Genomic DNA, 11665 nt, shown 5'->3' on the forward strand with positions numbered 1-11665 from the left:
ATTAGACACGTGCAGAAGTTCCCTGGGGACTGTACCCCAAATCCCACGAGCCAGCGTGGTATAGTGGTTAAGAGCGGCAGTTTGGAGCGGTGGAGTCTGATCTGGAGAACCGGGTTTGATTCTCCACTCCTCCACATGAGCGGCGGAGGCTAATCTGGTGAACTGGATTTGTTTCCTCGCTCCTCCACATGAAGCCAGCTGGGTGAACTTTGGCAAGTCACAGCTCTCTCAGCCCCACCTACCTCATAAGAACATAAAGGCCCTGCTGGATCAGACCAAGGCCCATCAAGTCCAGCAGTCTGTTCACGCAGTGGCCAACCAGGTGCCTCTAGGAAGCCACTAACAAGACGAGTGCAGCAGCACCATCCTGCCTGTGTCCCACCGCACCCAAAATAATAGGCATGCTCCTCTGATACCCCTCTGATACCAGACACCTCACAGGGTGTCTGTTGTGGGAAGAGGGAGGGAAGGTGATTGTAAGCCGGTTTGAGTCTCCCTTAAGTGGTAGAGAAAGTCGGCATAAAAAACCCAACTCTTCTTCACAAATGGAGAACAATATGTAGTAGAGTCTGCTCCTGCACAAATCCCCTGGATCAGAATGAGACAGGAGCTGCACTTGGTTTGTGTTCATGGCCTATAATCTGCAAACCGCACAGGTCCTCACATTTTCCATCCCCTAAACTTGTATGCACGGGCCAAAGTTCCCACGTTCAGAAGGGGGAGAGATCGGAGGAACCGGTCTGATGGCCCTGGACCTGGGGATAGGCCCTTCTTCTGTCATGTGCTGGTGGTAAACAACAGAACTGACCTTTATCCTGGTTTAATTCATAGTACATGGTTTGTTTTGTTTTTGGTGTCTCACGATGATCACACTGTTAGCATTTCCTCCCATTCATGTTACAGTGAAATGGAATTCTTCCTTGTAGAGTTCAGCTCTGAATTCAGAAATCTGGTTTGTTTGAGGAAGCTGAAGAGGCCTGCCTTCATGCCAGTGGCAAGAAATGAGTTTTACACCATGAGACTTGGCACTAGGGTTGCCAGCTCTTGGTTGGGAAATATCTGGAGATTTTTGGGACAGAGTCTGAGGAGGGCGGGAATTGGGGAGGGGAGGGACTTCAATATCATAGAATCCAATTGCCAAAGTGGCCATTTTCTCCAGGGGAACTAATCTTTATTGGCTGGAGATTAGTTGTAATAGCAGGAGTATGGCACCTTAAAGGTAGATGGTTTGTTAAATATGACACAGAAATAATATTACGGCAAAAAGAAGCATATTTCATACACTTATTTGACACTATCGCCCCCAAGGGTTTAAACTTGGAAAATGATCTTTCCTGTTTTATTTAGGTAACATGAGTGGTTTTCCTTTAACGTACAGCAGCTGATTAGTCATTCACACCTGTGAATCATTTAGAAAATAGTTGAATAGAGATGTTGTGTCAGTATTGAGAGAGGGTATCCATCTTGGAACCTTTACTAACTTGATTGTATCCATCTGGAAACCTTTGCAAGTTAGCCCAGGAAGGGATTGGAATTTTTAACATGAGATACAAAATGTAAGTAACGTTGTATGCCACGTTAATTGATTGCTTAAAACGTCTGTAATAACACATGTAACTGAATATGTATTGTTGTGTATAAGGGAAATAAAGAGGGACTGATGAAGAATTAGAACTTGAAACAGCTGTCTTCCTCTTCCTCCCAGACAAGGGGAGCACACCAGAATATATCCAATAGAGAAAGGTCTCTGACCTGCACCTGTAAAACAAGAAGATTTGAGAGAGAGTGTCAGACATGGGACTTACATAATCATATTTATTGCATCTCAGTGTTTTTATATAGTTGATTTCTACTTGCTATTTTGGCATGTAATATATTTTTGCATTTTGTTATACTCCTTGTGCATATTGATTTCTGTGTATGATTTTGTACTAAGTACCTGGAGGTTGGCAACCCTACTTGGCACCTGCAGAGGATCTTGGTGTAATGGTTTCTGTCCATGTAAAACTGCATTTTTAGGGACTTGATATAAAAATTCTCAGGTAATCACCCTTTTGACAAAGGACTTCTTTGGAAATACAAAAGGGAGACCATTTTTGCACACACTGAGCCATTTACTGGGAGCCGTTTTAACTCCTTTTCTTGCTTTTACTTCCCCTCTCCGCCAAATGTCAGAGACCAACCTGCTGTTGAGTCTCTTCTCCCTCATGCCATCTGTACCTCATCCCAGTTAGCAAAATGCTTCTAATGCTGCTAATTGGGATGCATTTCTTTAGCAAAGCTTTCCCTGAATAACACTGGCTTAATTTTCTTGTATACTTACCTTGCTTTTCCTTTAGAGACCATTCCGTGCATGAGCTCTCCTCGTGCTCTCCCCTTGAGATATTGATTTATTCTACCCCACAGAACTTCCCCATTGTCAAGCACTATCTGTCTCCTCCACTTTGGGACCAAGTTTGTAATCAGTTTCTGGATGCTGTCTTCAAATTTCTGAACGCTGGCTCCAAATTTGTCTGGGCTGGGCCTCTGTCACTTCTGTGTAGTGCCTAGATTCTGCTGCTACATTTTGCAGTCTGATCCCATGCATGATTTCCCAGATTCTGCTGTGTTTGGCAGGGCACAGATCTGCAATCCTAGTCAATGTATCAAGTGTATTGTTTCGAAACCTTTTGGTTTCTTGCAGCAAATTAGGCAGCGGATTTTCCTTGTTCAAAAAACCATTTGATTACAAGTAGCGACGAAAACTGCTGGCACCTCCCCTCCTCTGCCTGCACAGAAGAGAGCACCTCTTTTGAAACAGTGCCTGCTGTGACAAGTGCATGATTCTTTGTGTTCACGTACAAGTGTAATGCACCTCCTGATTTTTCAGTTGAGACATATTCAGTTTAAACAATTAAAACACATGATACATTGACTAAGGTTTTTTTAAAACTGGGTGACAGCCCTGGTGCTAGATATGCTTGGTAGCTGTAATTTGTTATTTCTTTTATCCATGATGCAATCCCCATTGTAGTCAAAGAACATTCCAAGGTGACGTTTATTACGTAGTAGTATCACATTTAAGGTTTTAATGCATCAGAAAGGATTTGCCAATTGGAAGGCTGGATTCCTGCTGGAAAGACTTGCATTTACTTATGTCCGGGCAATTTTTTTAGTTCGTTGAGATTGTTTCTTCCCTGGGCTGGATTGGTTTATTTCATAAAGGTACCGCCAGCAACCCGAGTGGCTGCAGATCCATGTGTGCAGATCCACATGCCTATGGGAATGGAACATCCTATGCTGGTTGCAGGACGGTACATTTGTGTACTTTTGGTGCTATTGGGGACATGAAGTTTGGGATAAGGTTCAGGACCAGGCCTTTGGTATGTAGGACTGTGTATCTAGCCATGTTTTCTTAATTGCACTTTTTCTATAGGTGTTTGTTTTCAAATATAATAGTGATAAATGAAGAGATGCAGTCTAACTAAAAATTGAATGTTAAAGAAAAGATAATGTGGAATTGTCATTTATTTACCCTGTTTATTTATTGTTGTCATTCTCTCTGCTTTTGCTTCACAACTATTTAGTTAAACTAGATGTGCTTCATATTTTGCTATCTAAAACTTTTAATAAAGGAAACTTCAACAATATCCTCAGTAGTGCTTCCTTTTGATAATATGTCTTTATTCCCTTTCCTACCATTCAGCAGAGCTGTCTGTGGATCAATTTAACCATGAAAGGGAGGGAGGAGGTTTCTACAAGGTATTGCAAGCATGGCAACCAGAGGTCCAAGCTAAGGGCCAGTTTGCGCTTTTTCTTGAAAAAGTACCTTCTCTGTTCTAATATTGGCTCCTCTTACAGCAGCCAAGCTTTCAGTGCTGTGAATTGGCTTTTTGGCTAAATAATGAGAACGCCAGAATGCAAGTGCTAGGAAGACTGGAGAATTCTCCATTTAAAACTTTTACTAATACCTATTTGTTTAGCTGTTATAGGTAAGAGTTTTTATTATTATTAATGAAGTAGAGAATATCATCCTAAATCTAGGGTTTCACAAAGTCAGGGTATCTAACTTCATGGTAGCACAAATGTATATTAAGACACTGGCAACTTCACTAACAATGGAGACCTACTTAGAGAGTTTATACTACAAGGAAGAGTGTACCTCTCAAGCTAGTCAAAGCTGGAACTGGAATGCTGCTGGCTGTAAGGGAACTTACTGTAAATTCATAGTTGCTCCTTTAGTCAGGGCAGGGCCCAGTGATAAGCATAGGATGAGTAAGTCTGAGCTAGCTGGGCCCAGTTGGGGAGTTCAGTGGGACTGCCACAGAGAATGGCTTGCATGTTCCTCTGCTGTCACAATGTCTGCTTTGTTGATTCAGATTCGTCTGGCAAAGTTATACTGAGAGTTGGAAGAGCTGAAATAGCTTCCTGCATCTCCATAGGCTTTATTCATGATTGGGTCACACAGCTGATTGAATGGGATTTTGAAATAATCTAGCTAGGTGTAATAAAATGTGTCTGACTTTCCATCCATGCATCTTTCTCTCGCCCTTCCTCCAACGATCTGTTGCCTAGTGCAGTGGTTCTCAACCTGGGGCCATATGGCCCCCCGGGGCCCCCAGGATATTCCAAGGGGGCCACAGGTTAAAATTGCGTAAATGGGGGGCCACGGCATGAGACTATGGGGCCACAGAGGGAAGTGAGAAGTGAAGAAAACAGAGAAGTGACCGAGAAAAGAACAGAAAAAAAAGCAGAGAAGTGAACAAAATAGAAAACAGTGGTAGAGGCTTTGTTCTCCCTTGTATGTGAACACTGTTTATTAGCGTGTTGTATTCCCTTTTTGTGGGGTATTTTTTGTAAATTTCAGTTTCCCAATAAGAACTGCATGTGTGCATTTTGTGTAGCTGTTTATGCTTCTTTGTTCCTTGGCTATTTACAAACAAAACATTTAAATAGCTACCTTTCTACCAGTAGGGCAGGGGGGCCACAGGAAGAAAACAAGGTCAGAAGGGGGCCATGGTCGGAAAAAAGGTTGAGAACCACTGGCCTAGAGCATGTTTCACACTGACATTTGTGTCAGTCCCAGGGCAGGACATTGTTTCAATGAACCCATACAAATAATACAAAATTGCACGGCTTCATGTTTGGCACTAGATGGCGTACATCAACCATCCTATCAAAGTGAAGATTTAATATGCAATTAAAATCTAACCACAAAATTAGAATCTAAATATCTTCACAGAAAAATAAAAACAGATGATCACTTGCATTTTTATGGGTATTGGAGTAGTGAAAACGGTCTTTTTAACAGAACAAAGCGAACGTATTTGAAAATGAGAATTTTCCTTTAGCCTGTAGATCTGCTTTATTGGATGGCAAAAATCCTGCAGTGGAGAGATGACAGATTTCAGACAGAAATATGGTCATATGTGCAGCCTGCTCTAATTGGGAATCTACAAGCAGCAGCCTATGCACAACCATGTGCAGGAAGTATTATCAAGCCACTGTTGTGCAGCCATTAACTAGAAGCAGCTATTGCTTTGGGTCTCACGTGCTGTTGATTTCAGTTTCTGAAGACGGGAGCTTTGACTCTTGAAAGCTTATACCCTCAAAATCTTGGGCTCGAATCTAGCTCTTCTACTGCAGAGTGAAACAGCCACCTTCCTGAAATTGTCTCACATCTGAATCTTGTGCATGCTTACTCTGAGATAAGCCCCACTTGTGTTAATTGAGGCTAACTTTCAAGTGGATGTTCAAGGGCTTGTAGCCTTAAGCTAAACAAAACCAATGGATAGTTTTGACGGATGTAGGAAGCTGTTTTATACAGAGTCAGATCAGGGGTTCATCTAATAGTATTGTCTTCCTCAGCTGTCAGCAAAACAAACAGGGATTTTGTGACCCCTTAAAACCAACCAAAATTGTATTCTGCATAAACGTCAGATGCCACTGAAGCCACGTTGTAGGATACTGCGCAGAGAAAAACACAACATCCCTTATGAAATGCTAATTTCTAAATTCATGCCAAATACCAAAAGTGCTCCTGATATTTGCACATATTTGTGCATATTACAAATTACATAACAAATGTAGATTTTACTTTTGACAAGGAAGATACAACTTTAGGCAGACTGCGGAACTGAAGCAAATTCCCAGTTTTGCCTCTGGCTCTTTTCAGGTATCATAGTTTGCTGTTTTCATGTGCCTACATGTTGCTCAGTATTTGACAGGATGAGCAATTTGAGGTCAGTTGAGGCACATTTTTTTAAATCTCTGGATATCACTGTTACTTCATATGTTTAATATTAATTCTTGAGAAATTATTCTGAAGCGGGTCAATGCTTTTCAGTGCCTATGCTGTTAGAATGGACCCCTTCCTGAGAAGAAGTATGTTATCTTATTCAGTTGACACCTACTAGACAGGACTCAATGCTTCTTACCAAAGTAAGTTTTCTCTTGAAATGCTCCAATAAATTATGAAAAGGATGTGAATGCATATACAGTTTATTTTACATAATATATATGCATGTAAATGGTTTCAAAATTCTAAAATATGTTATACAGTTCAGATATTATGAGTCTTAAGCATGTTCATATATGCAAGCAATCTTAAGCAATCTTTATTCCTCTATATGAGAGTTCAGACTTTAAACCAGTAATAATATTTCATTCAGGAAATATAAGTTACAGAAAGTTTGTAAAATATGGTTAGTGCAATGAATAAGATCTGATTTAGTTAAAAGTATCTTAATTCAAAGTACCTAGAACATCATGGAACATAAGACATACTTCACCTAGTCATGTCATTTGCAAACCTCCCCAGCACGGCAGGGCCTAGAGAGATCTGAAAAGTTCCTAATTCATGTTAAGGATATTTGAACCTTTTTGGTCCTCTATGTGTTATTTTAGTATTTAAATGTCTTTGGTGTATGCAATGATTAGAGAAATCTCTGGTTCCATGAGTTCATGTAAGAGCTGAAGTCATGAGCCCTTAAAGCATATTTTCAGTCCATGCCAGGACTAAGTTAAGATCAGGGAGATCTATATGTATGTGCATGCCATCTTTAGCTGTGTCAGAACTAGAAAGCTATGCGAAGCTTAAAGTCATGTGAATGTCAGAGTTCTGTGTAAGAACTGAGTGCAGAGGTTTCCCTGTCAGCTTTACATCCCAGGTAAGGGATGGAGAGATCCATTCAAGTCAACGGGTATGAACTTGTTAGGAACTCTAACTCCTGGCTAGGAAGTTCCTCCTTATATACTTTTCAAGATCAGTATCCTTCCCTACCTTTGATGGTGCTTGAAAGGATCTGATCTTGAAATTGTTCCAGTGCATCAGCACTTTTGGAACTTCGAGCAGCAGCGTTGTTGCTCTCATCTTGTAAGGATTACCTGTTAGGTCATTTGCTGACCTGGCCATGTACTAAAGAGTCAGTTTATGGCTTTTTGATATTTCTTTAAATATAACTTTTCCCAGCATTCTCTTCATGTTAAGAATACGGTTAATTTGACTCTCTTCTTACCTCTGAAAGACCTTCTTAACTTTAAAAGGACTTAAAACTACATATCAAGTCACGTTGTGACATTTCATTACATCATTGCTCACAGTCAGCAAACGTTATCAGAGTACAGAGCAAAAGTCAGAAACACCTTGATGCTGCCTGTGTTTCAGTGGAGAAGATCCTGGAAGCTTCCTTGCCGGCTTCAAGGTCGCTCTGAATATCCTCAGAAACAAGCGCCTTTCTAAGAGGGCATTCAGTCAAGGACAGAACTGCTGCTCCTTGACTAAACATTTAAGCTGAGTCATTTCTTTTGACAGTCAGGCTTCTGAAAAACCTGTTTTCTCCTTACATATGAAGTCTATATGGATTTCAAATGGGAAAATTCTATATTCTGCTTTTGTGCATTTGCCCATGACAATTCTTGTGCTAATTAGTGACATGCAAAGCAGCATCCAGTAGCACTTCAACAAAGTCAACTTGCTATCGAACACTTTGTTTTTCACCATATTGTGATATTTTAAACATGTGTGTTCTTGCACTACTTCCCTGGGCCAGTACAACTTCCTTCTCCCCAAAATACCTGGCAGAGAAAAATACCAACTTACAAAAGGCAGTGGCTTCCTTGGTGGTGACTACTCTGCTAGTTCTAATATTCCACCTTTGTCCGTTTTCACATGGCTGGCTCCTATAGCCAAACATGTTAATGCTCAGATTTTCTAAATTGGTTCACAAATACTTGACCCATATGATATGAGCATGGGGATATGAGCATGGGGCAACATGATGAATGTTGACATCTGCACAAGTTTAAAAGCAACACACTCTAAATGATACATGATCTGCTTGGGATGACTGAGGAAAATCCAGAAATGTGCATGCATACAACAACAGCTAGCCAACCAGCCAGCCACCAGGCACAACTGTGCAGGTGTAAAGGCACTCATATTATTGCTTGTTTGCATTGTGAACTAATCATTAATGAGACCTTTAAAGGGGGAGGGGCTTGACAAAAACAGATGCTATAAGTGGGGCAAGTTTGATTCCCAAACTAATGAAACAGGATGTGTTTAGGGTTGCCAACACCCTGAAGAAAATGTGTTCTTTCTCTTGAACACAAGCTTCCTAGGATGATATTTGCCAAGTCATAAGAACATAAGAAAAGCCATGCTGGATCAGACCAAGGACCATCAAGTCCAGCAGTATGTTCACACAATGGCCAAACCAGGTGCCTCTAGGAAGCCCACAAACAAGATGACTGCAGCAGCATTATCTTGCCTGTGTTCCACAGCACCTAATATATTCGGCATGCTTCTCTGATCATGGAGAGAACAGGTATGCACCATTAGTATCCATTTTAACTAATAGCCATGAATACCCCTCTCCTCCATGAACATGTCCACTCCCCTCTTAAAGCCTTCCAAGTTGGCAGCCATCACCACATCCTGGGGCAGGGAGTTCCACAATTTAACTATGCATTGAAACTATGTGCTACTTCCATGCCAGAAAAAGCTTTACCTACCTATTTCAATCCATTAAACCTGCACTAAAGGTACAGGACTTTGCTTTTCTCCAGGAAGTTGGCAGCCCTGCAGTAGTTCAGCTTACAAGAAAGAGGAGGTGAGAAATAAATGCGTCTTATCAATGTCTGACATTTCCCGGGGAGAGAAAAACTGAGAAGTGATCTCTTTTAGCTTTTAATTTGCTGAGGATCTGGTGTGCAATCATGTGGCCATATCAGGAATCAGCTACCCATGATTTCATTTGCAAACTGGGAGTTAGGGTAGAACTTCTTGCTTGCAAAATGTGTGCATCACAGTTCTGTCCTTGACACTCTTATAGACTCAATTATTATTTGCATATTATATTTAACATTCTGAGGATCTACAAACTATATTTTTTATTCCTAACTATAATGTCTGGTACACAGCTGAAAGCAACCTAAATGGATGATTAATTGTGTGAACTGTAATTAAAAAGTGAAACAACCTTATAGTTTAACCATCAGTACCTTTCTGGATGGTTGTTTCCCTCTGTTTCTATTGTGGACTTTATTGGTAAATTATAATGTAGCTACTAAGGCTTCTTAACGAAGGAAGAAAAATTAAAGCAGCTGATTGAGGCAATTTTGAATGAGATTGCACTTCTCAAGAAAGCAAAGCAATTAAAATTGGGGGATGTCTCTTCTGCCTAATTAAACATCTGACAAGATGTGCCTCGTGCCACTCCTCTCCAATTTTCATTTATTTGTTTAATATTGTTTTGCAAAAGAATACCTCCTCAAATGTACATAAGCCATCTGTTGTTCTTGCTGACTCATTGTGTGCTGCAGTATTATGCATCTGCAAACAATTCTCTCTCTGTGTATCAAGCAAGGACATTTGCTCCATAAGAAAAGCTGGCTCTAGGTTTGAAATTCCCTGATATAGGTTATTTCACACATTGTGCAAAGGCATGTATGGAGCAACATTTGTCTCACAGCCCCCGGTAGCATGAGTCTGGGATTTTTAAAATGCCTTTTACCTGAAGAAAGCATTAAAGCAGATTTAGCTCTGCTATGAATAGCAATATATATTGATTGTTAAGATATGCCATGGATTGGGTCCATTTGCCATCTCTTAGCCTTACTCTGGGTTTGGGGTTGAGGGCTATGTCCAGGTGGAAATTCAGCCCATGCTGCACTCACTCTCTAACTACACACCTAATGAATTTTTGACTGCTGTTTCCAGCACACTAATATAGTAACGCGTCCAGGTAGAAAATCAACAGTTTCAACTTCTCCCATCACTAATTTAATTTACAGCGATTTTCATTCAGATACTTTCATAAAAGACATATTGTTCCATACATCAAGGGCAGCAAGTGTCTTGGAAAATATTCAACAAAAAGTGAGGACAATTTTCCTTTTCTGATACACCGGTATATATTTGTTTGGGTTGGAAGAGGGATTTGATGTATCTTGTTTTTATATGTATCATAGAGGGACTCAGATAGTAAATGCATGCCTGAAGATGCTTTCTCAAGTTCAAATTAAGAGCTGTTTATGAAACAAATGCATTTCTGCCTGACATCCATGCTTACTTATTTATTCAGAGAATTTGTATGCCACATCCCCAGAACCTGCTTGAGGTAGTTCTTGTCTACACCTATAAGTACCATATATGCCTAGATGCTGTATTAGAATGCTTTAGTAGGTCACTGAATAATGAGTGGTCAACTGAAAAGCTGGGGAATCCTATATTTACCTTAGGTCCATGTCTGATTCCAGCGCTGCCACGTCACCAAAGACTTCAAGACAAGCATCAGACAGCTTGCTCAATCTCTTCCTCAAAATAAAAGAATAAATGACCACGTTAACAAATGCATCAAGCAGAAATAGGTGTCTATCCAAAAAGTGATTTGTTAAGGTAAATCTGATAAGTTTCTGCCTGGGTATTGAGATGTTGCTCTCATCAAGGAGCACTATGCCAAATATGAAGAAGAAGAAGAATTGGTTTTAATATGCTGACTTTCTCTATCACTTAAGGAAGAACCAAACCAGCTTACAACCACCTTCCCTTCCCCTCCCCACAACAGACACCCTATGAGGTAGGTGGGGCCGAGAGAGCTCTAAGAGAACTGTGACTGACCCAAGGTCACCCAGCTGGCTTCATGTGGAGGAGTGGGGAAACAAATCCAGTTCACCAGATTAGCCTCCACCGCTCATGTGGAGGAGTGGGGAATCAAACCTAGTTCTCCAGATCAGAGTCCATTGCTCCAAACCACCGCTCTTTAACACCTACACCACGCTGGTTTCCATATGAATGCATATGGAAACCCATGAGGTGTGTACAAGCAGAAAACCCACAAGGACTTGTGTGTGTGTAGGGTCACTTCATTTCCTTTGAATACCCTTTCCCACACTATTTCCTCTTTCTCTCCTCTTGGCAGCCCCCACATCTTTCCCCCTTTTCCTGATTCCTTCTCACTCACCAACCAACCTTTCTTTTATCTGCATATCCACACTCTTCAGCTTTATTTATTATTTATTCACTTCAATTATATTCCATGCTTCTCCCCAATGAGGACCCAAAGCAGCTTGCATCATTGTTCCTTTCTACATTTTATTCTCATAACGATCCTGAGAGTTAGATTAGGCTGAAGAGAGTGTCTGGCCCAAGGTCACCCAGCAAGCTTCCATGACAGAGTGGGCA

This window comes from Euleptes europaea, chromosome 8 (assembly GCF_029931775.1).
Source record: "Euleptes europaea isolate rEulEur1 chromosome 8, rEulEur1.hap1, whole genome shotgun sequence".
In the NCBI taxonomy this organism is placed as follows: Eukaryota; Metazoa; Chordata; class Lepidosauria; order Squamata; family Sphaerodactylidae; genus Euleptes; species Euleptes europaea.